A 12892-nucleotide genomic window follows, 5' to 3' on the forward strand; every position below is an offset into this window, starting at 1 on the left:
CCCAGCTGCAGGAGGGGTTGGGCAGATCGGCGGGAGGTCGTCAGAGAGGAGCTGAGGCAGAGGGTGGGCTTTTGGAGGGGCCAAGGCTCTCAGGAGGCAGCTCGCTGGACCTCCTGCCACGTGCTCACCAGGCAACCTGAAACCAGTGCTGAGAGTGTCAGGAGCCTCAGTCTCCTCCTCTGGAAAATGGGCGCGCCCGCGGCCATGAGAGAGGGAGTGAAGGCAGCTCTGGAACTTGGCACACAGGGCACAGGTGTCTGGTCTCAGCACCACTGACAGCGTCACCTGCCTGGGCCCAGGGCATGGGGATGGAGGGTCCTCCTCCCCCCGGGGTGGCCACTGTGGCTGGGAGCAGCTTGGGGACACAGGGTGAAACCCTTATGAGGGAACACAGGGAATGGAGAAGGACTGTGAGGAGGCCGGCCTTTGGCTCTTTCTCCCTAAGTCCTTACGCTGGGCTATTCTTCCATAATAACCAGTGACCTTTTCGAGCAGGATTTTAAGTGATCGACAGAGGGGCTTGTGGCCAGAGCGGATAGAGGGCAAGGAAGGAAAACCTTGTCATTCTCCCTCCTTCGGTCTCCAGCATGATTATCCCATGCCCGAATTAAATCCTTGTGATATCCTTGCCCACTCTGGCAGTAAATACTCATCTCGGGGGTTTTAAAAGATCAGCAGACACAGTCTGGAAATTCTCATCGAGCCAAAGCCTGCTAAGGACAGAGAAGCAAGGTTATCTGGGGGTACGCGGAGGTGGATGCGCAGGGGATCGGAAATCCTTGGGGAGGTAGCAAAGATGAATATGATGGAAACGTCCCGGCACATCTGATAATACAGAAGGGTGACTGTCTTTAGTGAACAGCTACTATGTGCCCAGTAGGTCGCATCCAACAGCTGCTATTCACTAACCAGGCACACGTGCACTGTTACAAACCCCTGATGTGGACTAAGCCATCTCATCCCGCAAACAACCCCGCATTAGGGGCCTAGTGGCACCCCACACCTAGGCAAGCGCAGAGAGGGGAAGTCGCCGGTCCAAGGTCACACAGCCAGAAGGTAGCAGAGTCAGTGCCTGAATCCAGATTGTCAGGTTCTGGGGCTGAGGCTGGGAGTGACACACACCGTCCGTTCATCTCCCTTCCCTTGGTCTCCAGACCTTGAGCATTCCACGGGACCACATGAACTCTTAGGGAGCACCCACTGAGGTTCAGAAAGGGGAAGGGTCTGTCTGTGTGTCCTTGGAGACTCAGCCCAAGTCTCGCATCTGCAGGGGACCTTGAGGCTAAGCAAGCCAAGGGGGTGGGAGGGAAGCAGAAGGGAAGTAGGAGAAAAGCCAGTGGGCGCGCAGACCCAGAGAAGGAAAGCCATCTCCCCGCTTGCCCTTTGCAACACCAGGTGGGGTTTATGAGTTTTTAATTAAATTTTTTGACAGACAAGCTGCATCCTACACGCCGCAATGGGTATGAGAACACCTGCGAGAAGGGATCAGAAGAGGCCCGAGGGGTCAGTCAGTCTCCTCTGGCTTGGTACAAAATTCACATGCGACTCTTTAACATTAAGCTGACAGCCCGGTCCATGCAAGGGTCCAGAGCTGAGGTGGGAGGGCAGGGGGAGGGGGCAAAGTGGGAGGCAAAGGTGGTTCCATGGAAGTTGGGGGTCCTTGTTTAGGGTCCCATGGGGGCTGCCCGGGACTAGCTGGTTGACTGCACAGGTCTTTCAAGTGTTTCCTGAGAACACAGCTTTCAAGGTCAGCAGTGAGAACACAGGTCAGAGAGGAGGGCACGGTGCAGAGGAAACCCCTCTGGAATGCCACCCTCTACTCTGGGCCACCATGTTCGGCGTCCCGATGCCTCTGGCCTTGACCCAGTCCTGTGCCTCTCCCTGCAGCAGCGCCCTCTCTCACTTCTCCTGCAGGGGACTTGGGACCTACCAAGGTGCAGGGCGGCGGTGGCGGCACGTCCAGGATGCCCCGTCTAGAACCAACTGGCAGAATTAATCACTCGTGGGGGCATTTTGCTCACGCTACTTTTGAGTACTTTTTTCTTATTCTAGCTTCCCCCCCCCTTTCCCACTTAATCTTGGGGTGGGAAAGTCCTCTTTTGAGCATAAAATTCTGTATTTACATAAAGGAAAAGACAGAACACATTAGAAGCGCCAACTTTCCTAAAGCAGGAGCTGGGAAACTCGAGTCCGGCCCCCGATTTTTGTAAATAAAGTTTTACTGGAACAGAGTCGTGCACATTTATTTCCATACTGCCTGCAGTGGCTTTTGGGCTACGATGACAGGCAAGTAGCTGCGACACAAAGGCTATGGCTCTCAGAGCCGTAAGTATCCACGACCAACCCTCAAGGAAACAGGTGTCTGACGCCAGCTGGATGGGATCAACTATCCTGAGCGACAGTGAAAAATCAAGGTGAACTAAGAAGCAGATTTGCAGCATGCTAGGCACCTAGTAGCCACAATATATAAAGAGCACTTATAAAATAAGGACACACACACACTTAATTTCTAAAAATGGTTAACAACAAAAAAGGCAAATCAACTGAGAAGAAATGCAAGTCACCAACTAGCTATAAAGAGTGGCTCCAGGTCACTGATAATCGAAGTGATACACAGGACAAAGAGATGTCATTTCTTCCCTATTGGAATCTCAGGGGTTGAAGAAGGAACCACAGGACCGACCGACCCATAGTTCGTCCTTCTGCCTCTCTCCCACCAGATGTAGCATGTTCCCAGGCCAAGGGGAATGGGTGTGCTCTGCTGTGGTTTCGGGGTCACCAGGAAGCTCAGAGTACCCCAGAGCCACATACCCTGGCTGTCTATCATGTCATCAGCATGGCGTACAGAGCAGACCCCATGCATTTCAGGGTAATCCGCTCCCTCACCCTACTGTCGTCTCCATTTTCTGGAACTCTCTGTTCTCCTGCCCAGCAGGCCTTAGTAGAAATATATGCCTCTGGCGGTGAGTTCTTCCTCCACCCTCTTGGGGAACAAAACCTTCCCACAAGACACCACCAGCCAGCTGGCCCACCCTCCAGAGACCGCACCCTGCTTTGCCTCCCTGGGCCACCTCTTTCTGCTTTGCCTCCCACATTCTCTCTTGTTCTCTCTGTTCTCATCCTACTAACTCCATATCTGGTCTTGAATTCTCCAAGCTCGTTCCTGCCTCAGGGCCTTTGCACCTGCTGAATGCTGACCCCTCCCCATCATTCCTGCTTTAGTTCAAGTGGAGTTTAAGGCCAAAAGTAATTCCCGTTTCTCTAACATTTTCTTTGGCAATCTGGATCCATCTGCCGGAATACACCCTCACAATAAATAGCTCTGTGAAGGCTAGCAGCACAATTACTAAAATGGCCAGCCAGTGTCACGGCTAGGACATCATGAACTGGAACAGCTCAGACTCTCGTAATTTCAAGCCCAGGTTCATTTTCCTAGGCCACGAGGTTGACCACAAGGGAGAATAAACATCCCCCACTCTGTCTGAGATGTCACAAGCAGTCTCTTTTAAGAACGCTGGTTCAAGGGTAAGGACACGTCCTTCAATCAGACTCCAGGCACTCAGTAGGCGGGACCCTCTGGCAAGAGGCCAAAGGTGTTCTCTGCACCATCGGGCTGAGATTTATTAGGTCAGCGAGCCTACAGACTGCCCACAAGCTGTCCTCCCGGCAGCAGGGGGCCTTGCCATTACTGGCCACGGGTGGGCCAGCCACTTCCTGTGGACTGGCTGCCACTCAGAATGTACCCTGTGCCAAGCACCCAGCCAGGCTTTTGCTGAAACCATTCCAGGGTCACTTCTGGCAGCACAGTAGCTGGGCAATCCCATGCAGGAGGGCTCAGAAGCCCCAGCCCACCTCCCAACTCTGTCATTACAAAGATGTGTGACTTAGAGAAAGGCCCTAACCCTCTCTGGGTTTTAGTTCCTACTTTGAAGAAAGGCACCAACGAGGCCCTCAGGATGGTGGACAACATGCTATACTAAGCCACAAAGAACTTCGGGTCACCAGTCCCTGGGGGACCCTTGACAAGTTCCGAATTCTTAGCCTTGGTTTCCCCATCTGTCTAAGCTGGTGTTAAATCAGAGGGGGTTGAAACTCCTGCCTCATGGGCCTGTTTTGTCTGTGCCAAAACTCTGAATTAGATAACACTTTTAAAATCAGAAAACCTTCACATGAAAATCTGAACCTCTGGCTTCCTTTGCTAGAGGAACAGATAATCCAGGAACCCAGGGCTCACATTCCCCCGGGGCTAGGCAATAGCCATATCCTTTGGTCAGGACCTGGTCAGTCTGCCGGTCTGCTGCAGACCCCACTATTCCCTAGTGTTGACCCTGGCCTCTTTATCACATCTGCACTCCCTGCAAGGCCCCTGTAGATCCAGGAAACGGTGACCCCTGGACTGGATATTCTAAGGGCCCCCTCTGCTCTGGCTTTCCATGACTTTCCTGATATTCACACGCCATTAGAGGCCGCCCTGCCATCCCCTGGGGTAGGGAGTGGAGGGCTGCCTCTCATGGCTCTGTGAAGGGAGAGGCCCTGTCTTTGCCAGGGTTCCGATCCGGTCAGCGGAAAGATGATAGCTCCTGGGGGGTACTGAGCAGCCACCAGGCCACACTGAGCTTGCACCGCCCTCCATAATGACCTGCAGTGTGTAATCTAGCCCCATGGAGAAACCTAAGGAAGGGGGGCTTTTTCCCCAGGCAATTTCCTGATCGTACAATTTCAGGGTTGGAAGGGACTTTAAAATGGCATCTAGACCAACCCATCATTACTGTCTTGCTGTTGGCCCAGCACTGCTGGGAACTGAAAATACAAGACGTGGCAAAAGCACCCCCACCCGGGCGTCCTCCCAGGCTGCGGAGGCCAGGAGAGGAAGCAGGTAATGACAACGCAGGATCGCAAGGGCTCCGGGACCCCACAGCTACTGGCACTCAGCCGTAAGAGGGGCTGAGTAAACAGCGTGTAAATAATCTTCCCTAATTCTCCAGAGAACTCTCCCAGGAGGTGCTGTTTCTCATACCGTTTGCAAGGGAGGACTCTAAGGCTCAGAGAGGTTAAGGCCCTTGGAGGAAGTTGCACAGCCCGTAGGATGCTGGGGCAGACTTTGATCCTGGAGAGGCCTGGGACCAGAGCCTGCTGAAGGGGCAAATGCCTACCTTTCTCTTGAAGGATAAGCAGAAGAGGGAGTGAGCCTGGGGTTGGGGAGGGCAGGACAGGCACAGAAGTCCGGGGCCTCCTTAACAATCCAAGAAATGCACATGCAAACAGGAGGAGGCATCCCTTGACCCCGATAAGCCTGGCACAAATTCGCAGGCACCATGATGCCAAGTGTCCGGGGTACGTGTAGTCCCAGAACCTCACGCTGTGCTAATGGCAAAGTAGACTTGTCAGCCATACGAGGAACCACCGGAAGTACTGGGGCAAGAGACATATAGGCAGGCTCCATGCCCCACCAACACTACTCCAAGGCGAACACCAGAGCCATCCAAAGTTATCAAGGAAAGTACGGAGCGCCTTCCAGAATGTTCTTATATGTGCGAGGGGAAGAAAAATCCCGGCTCATATTAATTTTTTTTAAAAAATGAGGGAACTGTTTCTGTTATAATGTCAAGGTGCGAGGAGTCAGGAAACGGGCTGATTAGCAGGACGGCCCGGGAGGAGTCCGGGATTAGAGACCAGCACAGATGAAGAACTCGGGAAAGGAATGCAGGCAAGAATCGTTTCTGCCAGCAATCCTGCTTTGAAACCTGCGAGAAGCTCTTTCTATTTGCCCCCACTCAGCATTCATTCATTCAGCATGTCTGCCTTGAACACCTGCCGCGCGCCCGGTAACCCGCCCCGCGGGAGGCCGAGGCAGGGAGTCACGCGGATGAAGCTGCTGCGGTCCGAGGTGCTCCAGGGAATCAGCAAAGCACGAACCGTGTTCTCGGTGAGAGGTGCAGAGGCCCGTGATGAAGAGTGGAGAGGAGGGCCTTGAAGGAGCCGGCAGCAGAGGTGTGCATGCCATGCCCGGCATATCCTACGGGGAGCCCCTAGGGCAAGCCAGTGCCAGGATCACAGAACCTTCCATGTCCTGACGCTTCTGCGTTCCAACGGTTACCAGTTGTCGCAGCTTCAGGAGGACCTTAACCTAGACTACCATGACGCGCCTAGACGCCCAGTGTGGCTTCGAGAAAAGAGGTTGAGCCTGGCCCACCTGGAACCTTCCCTGGGAGCTCTTGGATTCTGATCCCCCTTCAGGGGCAACAAGAGACACCCCCCCCCCCCCCCCCCCCCGCAGAGGAGGCCGGCTGTGCGGGGCTACAGCCTTCTAGAACTAAAGGACATTCGTGTGGGGCATCAAAGGCCTCAAACAGTAACTTTGCTTCCACTCTGCAAGCCCCCTCCAGGAATCCCTACTCCAGGAAATGGCTTGCCCCACGGTTTTGTGGCCGAAGAGGTTTATCACCGTGTTATTTTGAATAGCAAGATGCAAGAGAGCTGCAGGGTGCCCCACCTTAAAGAAGGTATTAAGAACAGCGAGGTGTGTTCAAGCAGCCGCTCTATGACGAAGAAGTCTCCATCGTTAGTAAGCCCTTGAAGAATTTAAGATAACACGGGGAAACATCTGCTGTACTGTTAAATTGGAAAAAAAACAAACCAAAGAAACAATACCAGAATCAAAACTACAGTCTTAACAATACAGGAATCAAAAATGCAGAGAAAGGAAATACTCTAAAATGCTAAAATCAGTACTTTCCGGGACGATTTTTGTTTTGTTTTGTTTTGTTTTTTGGGGTTTTTTTGCTCTGTTTTGTTTCCTCCTGGTCATTATACTTTTTCTCTGTTTTCAGGATTTTCTTCAGAGGTCATGGTCACTTTCATGGTAGTCAAATAAGACAATTAAAAACAAAACAGGGCGCCTGGGTGGCTCAGTGGGTTAAGCCGCTGCCTTCGGCTCAGGTCATGATCTCAGGGTCCTGGGATCGAGTCCCGCATCGGGCTCTCTGCTCAGCAGGGAGCCTGCTTCCCTCTCTCTCTCTCTCTCTGCCTGCCTCTCCATCTACTTGTGATTTCTCTCTGTCAAATAAATAAATAAAATCTAAAAAAAAAAACAAACAAAAAACCCTAAACCAGTAATGGCACCTTTAAAATTTTCTCTTGCGGCCCAGTGCTGGGCTGGCTGGGTTGACGTCTCCCCAGAACCTTGACCTAGTGATCTCTCCGGGGCTGTATGTAACGAGAGAGTCTCCCAGGACTGGGAATGTCACTTCCAGAGGCTTAGGCCTCTGGAAAGGAGGAAGATAGGGAGCAATAAAGAAGACCAACAGGGACCGCAGGTAAGGATTGTGTAACCGTGCAGACCCAGCAAAACATGTAAATTGGAAAAAAAATACAAATGGCTCCCAGGAATGACGGCTTGGAAAGACTGTCCTGGACCCCCAGGCCTCACCAGGCCCACACTCCCCTCCTGGAAAGTCTGTGGGATGGTGGCAATGTCACTCAGGAACATAGACAAGTCCTTTCTGGACTCAGAAAGCTGTGGCCCAGGCTCACTGTGGTTCTATCTCCTCCTACCCCTCCCGGTGGGAAGGTAACACAATGTCTTGTATCATATACATCAGGGCTGAAGGTCCAGCTCAGAGAGGTCATCCACTTGCCCGAGGCCACACAGCTGGTCAGGGACGTAGCAGGGAGTGGGACTCAGGCCTCCAGATCTGCAGCGCTCTACCCCAGAGCACAGCTGGCCCCAGAGCCATGTGCTGGCATCCAAAAGTCTGGGTTCCAATCCACGTCAGAGAGTCACTCGGCCGCTGCGGGTCTCTCCGGTCAGCCCCTAGGAGATCAGGTTTCATCTGTGAACTGGAGGTCCCCCCCAACGCCCCTGCCCCATCCAGCACAGATAAGGTGCCGGGCAAACGGGCGTTAGAGCAAAGAGATCAGCATGGACTCCCAGGAGGAGAGCTGGCTCTGCTTAGACATTTGGCAGAATGTTTCCACACTGCTTTCTGGCCCAAGAGAGCCGGTTTCTGGCCAACTGTGCTCAATGTCTGTCTAATTCCAAACAGATGGGTCTGCGCCCTGCCCCCCACTCTTCCGCCACAGCCCTGCCCACCCCCCTCCCCTTGCTCCAGGGGCCTCCTGCCTCTGACAGGGCCAGAAGGAGGAGCTGAGGGCTTGCTGGTTCTTCCTAACACCACAGAGGCAGAGACTGGGCGTCTAGACCCACACTAGCCAGAGGAGGGACAGACCCCATCCCCTGGGGACACCTCTGTCCCAGCACACGTCAGTCACAACCACCGGAGTCTGATTCTGCTCTGTCAAATCTTGGCTGGGACCACTGGGCAAAGGTCTTCCCCTCTCTGTGTCCCCCGTAAAGCAGGCATAGCCAGGCTGAACCAAAGCCACATTTTAATGGACCCGAGCGTTCACGCAAAGACTTAAAAAAGCCACATTTTAATGGACCGAAGGGTGCATGCAAAGACTTAAAAGAGGCACGCCACGGGGGGCAGAGATGGGCTCTGCTGTCGCCTCTCCTGCTCTGTGTCATATGCACAGTCCAGTCCCCTGGGATCCCCAGGACCTCCCTAAGGCGGGCAGCATGGTAGGCACTCTCCCCATGGACTGTGGATCGCTCCCAAAATACTGATCTTTAACGAGGGCCAAAGAAGTCGTAATCATCCCAGTTTTTCAGATGAGACTTGGAAACACAAAGAAGTGAAGAACTCATCCAAGGTCACCTGGCCTGGACGAGGCCCAGCCAGGACTCAGGAGGCTCCCCCACAGGAGAGAGCCCTTAACCACCAGGCAGCGTGGCTGCCTCCAGCAGACAGCACCATTCCGCAGGCGAACAGATTTTGTAGCTTCTCCCAAAGGCAGCGCTGAGTGGGAAGGCCAGTCTGGAATCTGGGGAGCCTGCAGCCAGATGAGCTCCAGAGCGGAGGACCCCCTCCTGGCTTCACACGTGCCAACTTGCCCCAGTCCCGGAGAGATGCCGGAAACCCTCGCCCCCTGCGGTTCCCTCTCCCGTCATCCACTTCGCAGCCAGCACCCAGGGGCTGTGCCCCCGTACATTGTTCTAGATCAGGAGGAAGACAGCCTCGAGGAAGAACTTTAAGGCCCCCCACATCCAGAGCCAGCCAATTTGTGTGGAGTTCTCACTAAACGGGTCTGTCTTATCATAGTGTTTGCTTCAAGCCGTGAATGTCTTCCTTTTTACCTACCATTTGTCTCCAGAGAAAAAGGCTTCCACGGAGGGGCCAGGAGCCTCGCTACTGTTGGGTTCCTGAGATAGATTACATGTCGGAGAGAAATGAGAGAAGACCGGGACTTTCGGGCAATAGTGAAACCACCGTAAAACCCTGCCAATTAGAGGGCTCAACCAAAAAAAAAAAAACAAAACAAAACAAAAAAATGGAGCTGCCAGGCATCTGGGGTGGAGGGAGCTCAACGTGTTTTCCTAGACTTGCAACACCACCCAGCACGAGGTCGGAGGGGTAGCTCCCAAGGAGTCCGTGCATGAAGTTCTGCAGCTGAGGGCAGTGGATGGGAGGTGCTGTGGTTCCCGGGAGCACTATGGGTGGGAAGGATCTTCTGGAAAGAGTTAGGACGTGGGGACAAGGGACCACATCTACTGAGAACCCAGGGCGTGGGGATGGCGGGACACTCAGGTACATGGCTGGACTAAATTCTCAGGACCCTTCAGGCAAGCTGGGCCTGGAAGCCCCAGGAGCCAGAAGAGAAAACAGAGGGTCAGAGAGGCAAGCAGACCCGCCCAAGCCCACCTGAGTACTGATTCTTGAACTCAGATCTGGCTAATCCCAGGACACCCATCCATGACTGCTAAGGTACATGTTTGCACAGTCACCCCCAGGAGAAGGGGCTGCTTTCTAATAAAGGAGGAGGTGAGGTGTTGTTTTACTCCAGGTGGAGAGAGGGAGTTTGCCTCTATTTATTTATAGGTCAAAAGTCCAAGAAGGGGTTTGAGGGTGTGGATAAAGCACTGGATTGGGAACTGAATCACCCAGGTTTAAATCTTGCCTCTACAATGAGGGGTGCGTGGGGGGGCTCAGCCATTTAAGCGTCTGCCTTCCGCTCAGGTCACACTCTCAGGGTCCTGGTATCGAGTCCCAGGTTGGGCTCCCTGCTCAGCGGAGGGTCTGCTTCTCTCTCTCCCCCTGCTCATGCTCTCTCTCCCTCTCCAATAAATAGATAAAACCTTAAAAAAAAATCTTGCCTCTCCTATGAATGCTGTGTGATCTTGGGGAGATGACTTCAGTTCTCTGTGCAATGGTATCCTCAGCTGGGAAAAGGGGGCTGGGGTGGTAGCTTGTTTGATCCACGTGCTTCCCTCCAGCTCTGGATCCGACCGCCACATGTCAGCTCAGCACGGGGGTTAGGAGCAAAGCCTCCAGCGCAGGATTGCTAGGTTCGAGTCTCAATGCGATCCTGCATTCCATGAGCTCAGGCATGTCTGTTTTCTGTGACTCATGCTGCCCTGCATAAAATGAGGATAATGATACCAGGGCATAGGCTCCTATGACAATTAAGTGCAAATAATGTGTGTGGAGCACGTTGGGGGGTGCTCTGCCTCAGTGGATATCAAGACTCAAGCCATAGCCATGCAGAGCGCAGGACAACCTCACTGCGAGAAGGAAACAGCTTTCCTGCTTGGGGCAGGAGTAGTCTCACTCCTCAGTGCCTTCTTTCTGGGGGACTAACGGCAGCCAGGAAGCTCCACGTGCCCCAACCCCCACCCCAGCTCACAGACACGTCAATCCCGGTGGGCCCTGGTCATGATTGGGTGCTTAGAAATCTGTGGGGTTGCACACTGGCTTCCAGAAGGGAGGCATTCGCAGGATGTCAGCGTCTAGAGGGCTGCGCCGAATCCTCCCATAGGACCCTAGAGGGGACGGTGCCCACCCCCACCCTGAGCTCATTAAACTCATTCCAGAAGGGTCCATCTGGAGGAGGGGATGGTGTCTATTATCCCCAGGGTGGAGGAGGGTGGTGCTCAGCTTCGGTGTTTAGAGGGAAGGCACGAGTCTAGTCCAGAAGACCAGGCTCAACAGCTGTGGAAAGGTCATCCCTGTGCTCACTGACCCATCCCCTGGCTCACTGTGCTGGGCTCCGGGCTAGTCACGAGGGCGCAGAGCTGAGTGTAGCACAGTGGGACCCCCCAAGAGCCGCTGTCCCGGAAGGGGCCGTGGGAATCAGTAGACAGTGCGTACATGTGCTAACCCAGCTCTTTCCCTCTACAGCCTAGAAGGAGTCGAGACCAAGGGTCAGTAAACAACAGCCCACGGGTCAAAGCTGGCCTGCCTCTAGTTTTTGTAAACGAAGTTCTGCAGGAACACCCCTGCGCCCGTCACTGAAGCACGGCCCGTGGCTGCTTTTGCTCCACGATGGCGGAGTCCAACAGTCAAACCGAGACCCACAAAACTGATCATATTTACGATCTGGCCCTTTAGAGATCAAGTGGGCTGCCCCTGCAAGCCCGGGGCCACCTGGATCCCTCTGGCACACTCAGTGGCGGTGAGATGAGAATGTCCCACGGGGATAGCGACAAGGACAGAGGCCAGCATGAAAGCAGATGGGGCGCGGGGGACAGTTGCCCAGGGTGGTGGCCCTCCTGCTGAGGTGATAAGGGCTTGGCAGACCCTCCTGCTGGGTGAAGAATTAGGGGTGGGTGTTCTCGGCGGAGGGATGGCATGCGTGACGACACACGGAGAGTGAAACACTGAGCTGGTCGTACGTGCAGTGCAGGTGGAGGGGGGCACACGGGGGACAGCAAGGCTTCTGGGACAAACCCGTAGCCATCGGTCCCAATCCGGATGGAACAGAGCAGCCAGTGAAGGACTTCCTAGTTCTCTAGCCTGGTACAGGTGACACGCCTGGAGTTCAGGTCTTCTTTTCAGAGGTTCGCCCAGTCCTCACGCCATAGAATTTAGCCTCTAGCAGGGGAATCTGACAGGCAAACACCAGGTCGGATGAGCCGAGTGCCCGGGAGGGGCACAGACAGGACGGGAGCGGGGTTCTGTGGAAGGAGGAGATGGGTCCCTCTGGGAAAAGGCTGGAAAGGGTCCCAGGGGAAAGCCAGCATTTTTGGAGAGCCCTAGGAGCTCAGATGTTGGGAGCGGGTGCTCCTGAACAAAGAGAAGAGGTCACAAAACTCAGGACCGGTGGACAGTCCCATTTGGCAGGTAGAAAAATGAGAGACCCAGCTACAGGGAGAAAGGTGGGCAGGCAGGTAACCTTGCAGTTGGGGACAGGAGGCTGGAGGCCTACGCAGGATGACACGGGCTCCCAGAGGAGGGATAAGGCCAGTGAGGGGTGCGGGCGTGGTTTCCCAGAGGAGGGAACATTGTCACTGGAAGGGCTTAGGGAATTAGCCGTAGGATGTCACTACTGTCCATTGAGAGACACAATGTCACACTTGGGAAATGTCTGTCACCTCAAGGCCAAGGAGGCTACCACGACAGGTCTTTCCCCTTGCTCCCTGACCATCTGCTGGCCCCTCACTTCCTCTGTAGGGGTCCCCCTGTGTCTGCTGCTCAGATGCCCCAGGCATGCTCCTGCCCGCTTAGGGTGTGGTGACAGCTGTCCCCCAGGTAACACAAGGACAAGGCTGTCACCTCCTCCAAGTCTCCTGAGGGCAGCCAGCCCCAGCCACCCTCCACTGGCCGCTCTAACTCTCACCACTTCTCACCCTCCTATGAATGCCGGACTCCATTTGCTAACTTCGGAGTTAACCAGAAGCCCCCCCACCCGGAGGTACAATTCACGAGAGATGGCTTGTGAGTTACCGAGGCATTGCCAGCTCTCTGAAGTCCACTGGTGCAAAGAGGCATTCATTCAATACTTGTCAATTGATTTAAGGAATCAGCCGGAGTGGGGAGCCACAGTCCCCACCGGA

Source organism: Mustela erminea, chromosome 16 (genome assembly GCF_009829155.1).
Source record: "Mustela erminea isolate mMusErm1 chromosome 16, mMusErm1.Pri, whole genome shotgun sequence".
Lineage (NCBI taxonomy): Eukaryota > Metazoa > Chordata > Mammalia > Carnivora > Mustelidae > Mustela > Mustela erminea.